A 10301-nucleotide genomic window follows, 5' to 3' on the forward strand; every position below is an offset into this window, starting at 1 on the left:
GAGTAGGAATTATGTACATTTCAATTGATAAAAGTCTGACGGCTGATTAATATTTAGACACTGGGGAGGGACTACTTATTTATTTAGTAAATAATTATTTGTCATATAAGTGGCAACCACTGTGTGTTGTATTCTAGCACCTAAAATTGTGAATTCTCATATAAATATAAACAGTTTAGGGCAAAATATAAATCGATAGCTAAAAGACACAAGTATTATTAGTTTGTTGTACCTGAAAAAAAGTGGGCTCGATATTTGTGTAAGCTATTTCCGTAAAAAACAAGCGATAAAGCTAAAAAGTAATTAGCAAATCAAGCTCACGAGAGTGTTTATTATCACAGCAAATTCTGCTGGAAAACACTGACCACGATTGACGCGCCGAATACAACTAGCCTTGTAAAGATTAGCTGCAGAACTGTAGCTTTCTGAAAAATATAATTGGATCGAACTGAGAGCTACAGATCCACCCTTATAAAAACCTTCGATTTACAAAGGACAGCATTATGCTCGACAATACACTTCCTGCAAGCCAATAAAGCGAGGGCTGGAGGTATGACATTCACCTAAAGATTCATATTTGTTTATCAAGAATTAACATTACATCGTACAGCTACATGTAATTAGATATCTATTCTATGGCATGTCAAACGTTGCAATATTTGATCTTTTCCATTTGTATTGTATAATTTTCCATTTGTATTCTATATTTTCCATTTGCATTGTATAATTTTTCATTTGCATTGTATAATTTCCATTTGTATTGTATAATTTTCCATTTGTATTCTATATTTTCCATTTGCATTGTATAATTTTTCATTTGTATTGCATCCAGGGAATGTTTATTTTGATTTGTTACGAAGAATTTCATTAGTTAACGTCACTGATGTACCACACAGGGCCGTATCAATGACGGATCTTTATCGTGCCAATGCCTGTGCAGCGATACGGAATATCTGTTTTTAAGGTCATTACGGAAAGACCCGTGATTCTCACTTTTAAATGCCGAGTGTTTGGCAAAGGAGCAACCACTGTCTTTGTTTATGTCTTAGGTTTGATGCGGCAATGACAGTAACGGTTCTCGAACTCACGACCTCTCGTCCACAAACCAAGCGATATATTACTGAGCTACCGCGATCAGGTCCATGCAGAACTAGTTATTTTTGAAAATACGTAGCTAGCTCTAGTAATGGCGAATCCCCCCCCCCCCCCCTTGATCATTTTTTCTGAAATAGAACTGTCCAGAAAAGCATACACATTTTTATTTAGTCAGAATTCAGTAGATTCGGGGGACTTAATTCGGCCTTTGTGTCCCCACCAATTGTTAACATCGAGTTTGGCTTGTTACAGCTATTCAATGGATTAATCTTCAAGTTATCGTTTATTGAATTTGGTAATGCGCGAGATGTTGAAGAGGTAAAGTTCAGGAGCCACGTTTCGCAGGAATGTAACGTATTTGCTAAGTGTAATGGCGTACACCCCCCCCCCCCCCCCGCCCCAATTAATTGATCGCTTTTATGCGTCTAATGTGATCAGCATATTCAAACCAGTCTCCTATTTAACCACTGGCTGATCTAGATAATTCTGAACGAAAGGATGCAGTAAACTGGTGGATGTCTGGGGACTGTATTAACATCCCTAGTGAGTCCAGTGCAAAGCCTTGGCGGAGGGGGGTGGGGGTGGGGGTGGGGGGCTTACAGGGGGAGGGCGAAGTCAGTGGCGGATTTAAGAGGGGGCGCATTCAGCGCCCCCCCCCCCCCCCCCATTTTTAAATTTAAGGTAAATCTTGGTATCTTGTTTAGAAAAATGTATTAAAAGATAAAAGAAGCAATAATTTCTTCCATTCCCGGAGAAATAAATGACAAAATCTTTTGATTTCTTGAATTACTTTATTGAGAGAACTTAATTTTTCCAGAAACCCTAGAAATATGCGTCATTTTACTAATTTTACTTTATTAAAAATGACATATTTCAAGCCCTATAAAATCTGTAAAATCCAGGAGCTTTCGGGGGCTTCGCCCCCTGGACCCACTGGGGGCCGCCTCAAGACGCTCCCCAAATCCCCTGCCTCATAAGGTGGCGCCCCCGTAACCGCAATTCTTGGATCCATCCCTGGAACAAGTGCGTTTTGACAAAATAGAACGTACATGCATGCTTTTTTCGACATCTATATATAAAATATCATATTTGTGAAGGAAGGGGGGGGGGGGTCTCCCGGCGCAAAATTCCACATTGCTAGCTACACGTATGTTCAATTAGTCCTTATATGGAACCGATCGCGATAGTTCAGTGATATATCCTTTGGTTCGTAACCGTGAGGTCGCATGTTCGAGTTCTACTTGTGTCATGGTTGCATCAAACCAGTTACTACTTTCCCATACGCATTGCTATCTAAAAGTGAGAATCACAGATCTTTCGGATAAAAAAAAACAACCCACTACTACGCCACTGTGCGCGTACATGTAGCATAGTAAGTCTATTTGTGGTACGTCACGGCTAAATATAAGTGGGACCTAAACTAATGAAATCCTTCGTAACAAATCAAAATAAACAATCCCTCGGATGAAATACAAATGAAAGATTTTGCAATGCAAATGGAAATTATACAATGCAAACGAAAAATATATATAATACAAATGGAAAATTATACAATACAAATGGAAAATATAGAATACAAATGGAAAAATATACAATACAAATGGAAGTTATACAATGCAAATGAAAAATTATACAATGCAAATGGAAAAGATCAAATATTGCAACGTTTCACATGCCATACTATTCATAATGACATTCCATTTTATTGAGAAATTTTGTTTATATATCAAAACCATCATAAATATTTACTTTGCAAGGAACTTAAAGGCAAATTGCAGACTAATTTTAGAAATTTTCAAAATCAACGATCATTGCAAATTTAGGCATAGCATTTATATGCATTTTACAAGTGTGGATGCGTTGTGAACCAAATGGTTAAACACACGAATATCGCCTATATCTTGGCAAATTTGACGACATGCGAGGACAGAGTCTTGGAGAGAAAGAGTCGTTAAGCACCTATGCAAGGAAATCAAGTGGAAAGGCCATCATGTATTTTTTGACAGGTGCATATCTACAAATTATTCATATAATTTTAGACCTATGTAATGTAACGTAAATAAAATGTATTTTACTGGTACTTTCCCCCACAAAATTGTTAGAATAATTATTCATTACAGATTTTTCACTTCGATTCCTTTGGTTCAATGTCTGGAAACGTATGGGATATATGCATGTGTAACTATCATGTCAAACAGAAGAGGATTTCCAGTCAACTTGAAAAATCCAAATTAAGAACGTGGGGGATGCGCAACAAATGCAGCATGGGAATATGGTGATAACCGTTTGGAATAACAAACCGGTAAACAGAAGTTGAATTGTATCATTATTCAAGTAGAATCTGTCATTATATATGGTGTATCAAAATTGGTACCGTATAAGTTTTACATGTATTTTGTTTATTATCAAAAGTATATGTTTTAGGTTCATGTGTCTAGCCCTCTGGGTGATGAACCTGTGGGAAGGCGAGTGAGAGGTGGTAGTATGGTCTTGCTTCAGCGCCCTTTGTCATAGAGCACTATCAGCAGAACTACTGTGGGAGTGGACCGGTCACAGCAATACAGGTCAAAAAATCTAGTTGGAAGACCTTCCAAGAAATTCTGGAAATACTTCATGAATTTTATTTTGGAGATATGTGTTATCAACGGCTCCCTTCTATGGTTGAATACCCCATGTACCATGAAACCTCATAGGCATTACTCGCTAAATGAATTCTCACTGGATGTTGCACAATGTTTGATCGGGGACTTTTCCAGTCGGAAGAGGCAACGGCTTACTCAGCCCCGTAACCCTCCAGTTACCACAGCCATTATTGTGAGACACCAGCGAGAAACTTAGTGAATGTAAGCGGCGGTGCAAGTGATGCAGTTCCCTATGCGTAATATTTGACGAGATGGCCCTCAAAATAGTTGAAATTGTGTGTCTTTTCCTTTAATGGAATGTGTGTCAACTAGCAACAGGTACATCATGAAAGGTGAAGGTAACGATCAGTGATCAATCTCAACTCCTGTAAGCAATACGAAATAGATAGTTGGGCAAACACGGACCTCTGGACACACCAGACGTGGGATCAGGTGCCTAGGAGGAGTAAGCATCCACTGTCGACCGGTCATACCCGCCGTGAGCCCTATATCCTAATCAGATAAACGGAGTTATCATCATTTAGGAAAATCATCGCTGCAGCAAATTTTGCCACGATAATCCAATAAATTGTTAGTTTAGAGTACAGATGTTGAATTGAGTGGAGTTATTTTTTCCATGATGGCGACTTTCGTTCCTTGCTTTGATATGCTGTGACATACTGATCACCAGAAATTCATGTAGTAGTAATCTCACTGGACGTAGTTTTTGTACTAAAACTGTTGATAATTTGAATTGTAAATCTTCTAACATTGTCTACACTATTGAGTGTAACCTATGTGGCTTAATTTATGTTGGAGAAACTAAGGGTTCACTTAATAAAAGAAGATCGGTGCACAGATTTCAAATAAATACTGTTGTTAACCAACTTTTGTACAAATATTTCAACTCACCGGACCACTCCATACTGTTCATGAAGGTAAGGATTTTGGAAAACATTTACCACCACACAAATAGTCCAACATTAAGTACCCCTTTTCGTAGACAACGAGATCACTGGATCAGGACCTTAGGTACTGTATTCAGTGGCGTAGCTTCCATTGAGGCAACCGAGGCAGCTGCCTCGGTAAAAAAAAAAAACCCCACCACCTTTTACGTTGTTAAAATGTCGATAGCTTCTGAGGGGCGCAGCCGCCCAGACTCCCTGCCTCGGTAATATTCGAACCCAAGCTACGCCTATGGTATTTACATACGGATGCAATGATAACGTATATAATGTGGGAAATTTGACTAGTCCACAAGGAAATAACGTTAATGTGATGGAACTCTTTCCCAATACTCAAAGACGGAAACGCAGTCACGGACATCGTTTATATAAAAGACCAAGTATAAATGATGTCATGTTTGATTCACTTTTACCTTACGTCAACAGACAATTTAGGTCCACACCATATTCGCACAAAACTCTACTCTGTTCCATTGAGAGTTTTACATACGTTATTTTAAGAAGCCACAGCTAGTCTATATTGGATTTTTTCAACACCTGAATATAAACATTCGGTCTATATCTAGGCACTGCAAAGTTTGTTTATAATTGAAAAGTTTGAATGCAATAGTAGAAGTATATTTGTAGGAAATACTGGGTGTAGACCTGAACTTGAAATAAGTTGGAATACACGAGTGAACTTTTTTAGGACGAAGAATGTTGCTGATGTTGACGGCATCTATTCCTTTGTCTGTAATTTTGAGCTTAAGGAACTGGCGGCACGATTTGGAAAGAATATCATCCATAACCCGTGGTGATTGGCAACATCCATAATCATAGAGTTGAATGTCAAACACTTCGGCCCAAAATATAGCACATTTCGGCCCAAATATTTTAAGTTCAAGTCTACACCCAGTATTTCCTAAAAAATATATATTTATACTTCTACTATTGTATCCAAACTTTTCAAACAAACTTTGCAGTGCCTAAATATAGACCATCTTATACTTAATTCACCTACGTGTTCTTGTTCTTCATCTTCTTTCAACTATAGTCCAGCTGGACATGTCATTACTGGTGATGTTGATATAGTTGAAAATGAGGACCTCAAATCACTTATTCTAAAAGGTCCTAAATACAGAGAACCTTGATCTTTCAATTGGCGACAGAACTTCATTTCTATTATGAATTCTGTCGAGGATTATGCTAGATGATGGGCTAACTATAAAGAACTTGATACATTGTCGAATGGATTAAATTGATTGATTGATGTGTTCTGTTACACTCAACAATTTTTCAGTTACATGGTGGCGCCCAGTTTTTATTGGTGGAAGAGAGAACCTAGATGCAATGTACCTGGGAAGAGACCACCGACCTTCCGCACGTAAACTGAGAAACTTTCTCACTTACCGGCGCGAGCGGGATTCGAACCTGCACCAACCAGAGATGAGAGGACGTGTGCTTTTGAGCGCGATACTCTAACCACTCCGTCACGGAGGTGCAGAATGGATTAAAAGTATAAGAGGAATATTAAAATCTCGCATTAGACATATGAAAACAAAAGTACATACCATCTATCCTTCTGTGTTTAGTAAACCAGAAGTGATAAAAGAATTAGATAGGTTACATGAGGAATATGTTTTGGTTCCAGCTGACAATGCTTGTAATAACATTGCCTTTGTTTGTAAGGCTCATTATTACAACTGTATTTTAAACGAACTTGACATTACTTCCACGTTTGGTAATAGTACCTATACTCCAACTGCCCTTCAAAAGACGAAATTCTTCAAGACCATGCGTCAGTTTTAAACGCATTTAATATCCCAGTCAATGGGTCGGATGAATATGAGTTACCATACCTATACTAGATTCCTAAACTTCATTAAAAAAAACTAACAAAGAAAGATACATTGCTGGATCCAGTAAATGTTCTACCAAGTCCCTATCTTTGCTCCTCACGAAAATACTAACAGCTGTGATGGAGAAACCTCCCATGTACTGTGCGACTACATATGCCAGAAGTGGTGTGAATAAAATGTGGATTCTAAAAATATTCTAGTAAACTTGAAATCACAAAACTTTTCTCAAATCAACATCAAAACGTATGACTTCAACTCTTTACAAGACCATTCCTCACGATAAATTAAAGACTAAACTTCTTCACATCATAGACAGTTGCTGCTTCCACAAAAATGGAAAACGCAAATATTCATATCTAGTGATCAGTCATCCAAAAGCATTACTTTGTTAAAAGCCACTCTGATTCCACGCACAAGTACTCTGAATTTGAAATAAAAAATATGCTTCAGTTTCCTCACTGACAATATCTTCGTGGTCTTTGGTGATCAGGTCTTCAAACAGTCGGTTGGAATCCCATGGGCACGAATTGTGCTCCTTTGCTTGCTGCCCATTTGTACATTCCTAAGAAGCAGAATGTATTTAAAAAAACTTCTACGTGAGAAGAAAAAATTCTTCGACATTTAGATGTATCGAAGACGTTTTATCTATTTACAATCATAATTTTCATTCCTATGTCGATTCAATATATCCCACTGAACTCGAAATAAAGACAACACAGAGTCATCCACTTCTGCTTCATACTTAGATATTTTATTGAAAGTAGATATTAACGCCAAACTAACAACTCAACTTTATGACAAACTGACGACTTCTCTATCGTCAACTTCCCATATTTATGTAGCAATATTCCATTATCACCTGCATATGGTGTTTACATCTCTCATCTTATTCGATACGCAAGAGCTTGTTCTGCGTGTGGTCAGTTTTTAAATCGAAACAGGCTACTGACAAACAATTTGATGGTGCAGAGGTTCCAACAGTCTCGTTTAAAATCAGCATTTTGCAAATTCTACGGTCGTTATAACGATCTTGTTTGCCAATACAACCTATCATTGGGTCAAATGCTGTCTGATGTGTTTCAAGCAGGTTTTTAAGCCGTTCTTGGCACACTGATTTTAACTACGAATAAGTCTTGATCAAGATATAGGGCTCACGGCGGGTGTGATCGGTTGACAGGGGATGCTTACTCTTCCTAGGCAGCTGATCCCACCTCTGGTATATCCTGGGGTGCGTGTTTGCCCAACTCTCTGTTTTGTATTGCTTATAAGAGTTATGAGATTGATCACTGTTCGTTATCTTCGCCTTCCATGATACTACTTGCAAGGGATGTAATTCAAACGGAGTATTAATTACCAAAGCGTGTCGGCATCTTTATCAAAACGACTTAAAAGGTTTTTTTAAGAGGATCCTTTTTATTTTCCTCAATCCGGAAGACAAACCCCTGTGGTTGAAACAGGTATTGACAGATCTATCGTCAAGCGCTCGGCATCAGGTGTGAATGTCACGGGTGTTGCTAAAACGCGGAACGGAAAATGAAACGGAAGACGGAACAGAAAAGTTTATCGTGAACAAGGGAAGCAGAAATTATAGAGAGAGCGGGAGGTAATTCACAGAATCCACCGTTTCTTATACTCCATACTAATGCATATGTATATTTGCCATGAAAAATATTAATAAAGAAAAAATATAATTCAAAATTTATATCCAATGAAGAAAAGCTCCCCCCCCCCCCTTCCTGAAAACAACATTGTAAAAAGTTAAAATAATTTTTTCAACAATTTTCCCCAAACATAGACTTCTTAAATCGAACTTGCTTTTATTCGTAATTTAGTTCTACACCTGGTATGATACAAGTATTTATTTATGTTTCACATCAAATAAAGCGAACGCGTCGGGTGTGTATAAAGGATTATTTGAAAGTTCGTTCATTTACTGACATCCTGCGGATTAGTGTTGAACCCGGAGATATACAGCGGGAACGAAAGTTTGAAACAAAACCAATGAAACTAGGGTGAAGTTTACGATCTACAGTATGAGAAATTAACAGATGTGAAATACCTCTAAAAGACTAACAGACAATGTATGCTTAAATGGAATTATAAGGTCATCTCATTATTGATCTAAATATTAAGATACAAGTATTTAGTTTAAAAATAAACTGCTAAAAGACCGCCCTATTTACGATTGGAGTGCTGCGTTCACAACGTTTCTATTACTTAAAAAAATAATATATCAAACACACGATGTTTAACTTGCTGACTTAATAAGATCATGAATTGTCGTTGTTATATACATACCACACTCCCTGTTGTTGGTACACATATACACTGTATTATGTGTAAAATTGACATGTAAATGTGCGTTAATGACGTTTTACCACCGGGGGGGGGGGGGGCATATAAAGTACGTGTGTTCTTCCATTTTCTACCCATAGGAGTCGCTGCTCGCTATCACATCTGTCAATGCGAGCAGGGGGGGGGGGGGGGGGGGGGCGGGGGGGGGGCATATAAAGTACGTGTGTTCTTCCATTTTCTACCCATAGGAGTCGCTGCTCGCTATCACATCTGTCAATGCCGAAAATTGTTTTACCGCTTGTAAACAAATTCCCACAATTCAGATTTTAAACTTAATAAAGTATTTCTTCCGATTTGTGGTGTTAGTTTAGTTATATAAATGATTCTGTTCCGTTTTCAGTTTTAGCAACATCCGAATGTCACGGGTCCTCGTAGATGACTTTAAAAACAGATGTCCCGTGCCACAGTAGGTGTAGCACGCTAAAGAACCCTCACTGCCCAATGGCCGTAAGCGCAGAGCATAGGCATAAATTTGAAGCCCTTCACCGGTATTGGTGACGTCTCCATATGAGTGAAAATTCTCGAGAGGGACGTTAAACAGGATCCAATCAATCAATCAATCAATCCTTGTGGAGTTTTTTCGTCAAAGTTTTTGACCATAGATATAATTTTGGAATTTACATTGTAGTGGAATGAAAGAAGGAGGTTGAAAAACAACTAAACACATAGTCACTTTGTTATTCAGATTTTGTTCAAAGTAGAAAAGTTTTGCAGCTTCTGATATGTCGGCCTTCTGAGAGTCCAACATGATTGACAATTTCACGGGAATTACGTTTCAAAATATGTACACATATACTGATTACGTAGATATACTCCCGCGCCATTTAGCGTTAATGCAGATGTGTCTTTTTTGCACGCCACCTAGCGTCAATTCAGTTAATGACTGTTGGTTTTGCAACGAAGTCTGTTGGTTGTATTTTAAGCTGGTTTGTTTTGTATTTCAGTATGTTTTTGAAAATTAATTGTTCGTTTTGCATTAACGCCTTTTTACCGCCGCCCATACATATGCTTAGCGCTCAGGGTCGTAGTAGTGAGGGTGTGTTGTAGCGTACCAACGCCTGTCGCGACACGTTTTATGGTAATACAATGTATCTGAAAGACACGTGATTCTCACTTCTAAATACCGGAGCAATCACTATCTATGTTAACGTCTTAGGTTTGATGTGGCCATGACACGAGCGGGGGCTCGACTTCAAGACCTCCGGATTCAAAATATAGGCCTATACTCAGTGCTTACGACCTTTGAGTAGGGAGAGATCATTATAATGTCACACCTGCTGTGAAGGGGGCCTTGGTTTTTGCAGTCTCATCCGCAGGACTGTTCCATTTAGTCGCCTATAACGAAAAGCAAGGAGTACTGAGGACCTATTCTAACCAGAATCCCTATGGGATTCCAGGTGCAACTGATTGTCAACCATAGAATGATT

The 10301-nt window shown here is 38.4% G+C and overlaps 1 pseudogene; it reads left to right on the plus strand.

Moving 5' to 3' along the window:
- The first annotated feature begins 3013 nt into the window (after positions 1-3013).
- On the plus strand, positions 3014-4666 carry LOC125650497 (uncharacterized; annotated as a pseudogene).
- Positions 4667-10301: the final 5635 nt, after the last annotated feature.

The sequence above is a fragment of the Ostrea edulis genome, chromosome 5 (assembly GCF_947568905.1).
Source record: "Ostrea edulis chromosome 5, xbOstEdul1.1, whole genome shotgun sequence".
Lineage (NCBI taxonomy): Eukaryota > Metazoa > Mollusca > Bivalvia > Ostreida > Ostreidae > Ostrea > Ostrea edulis.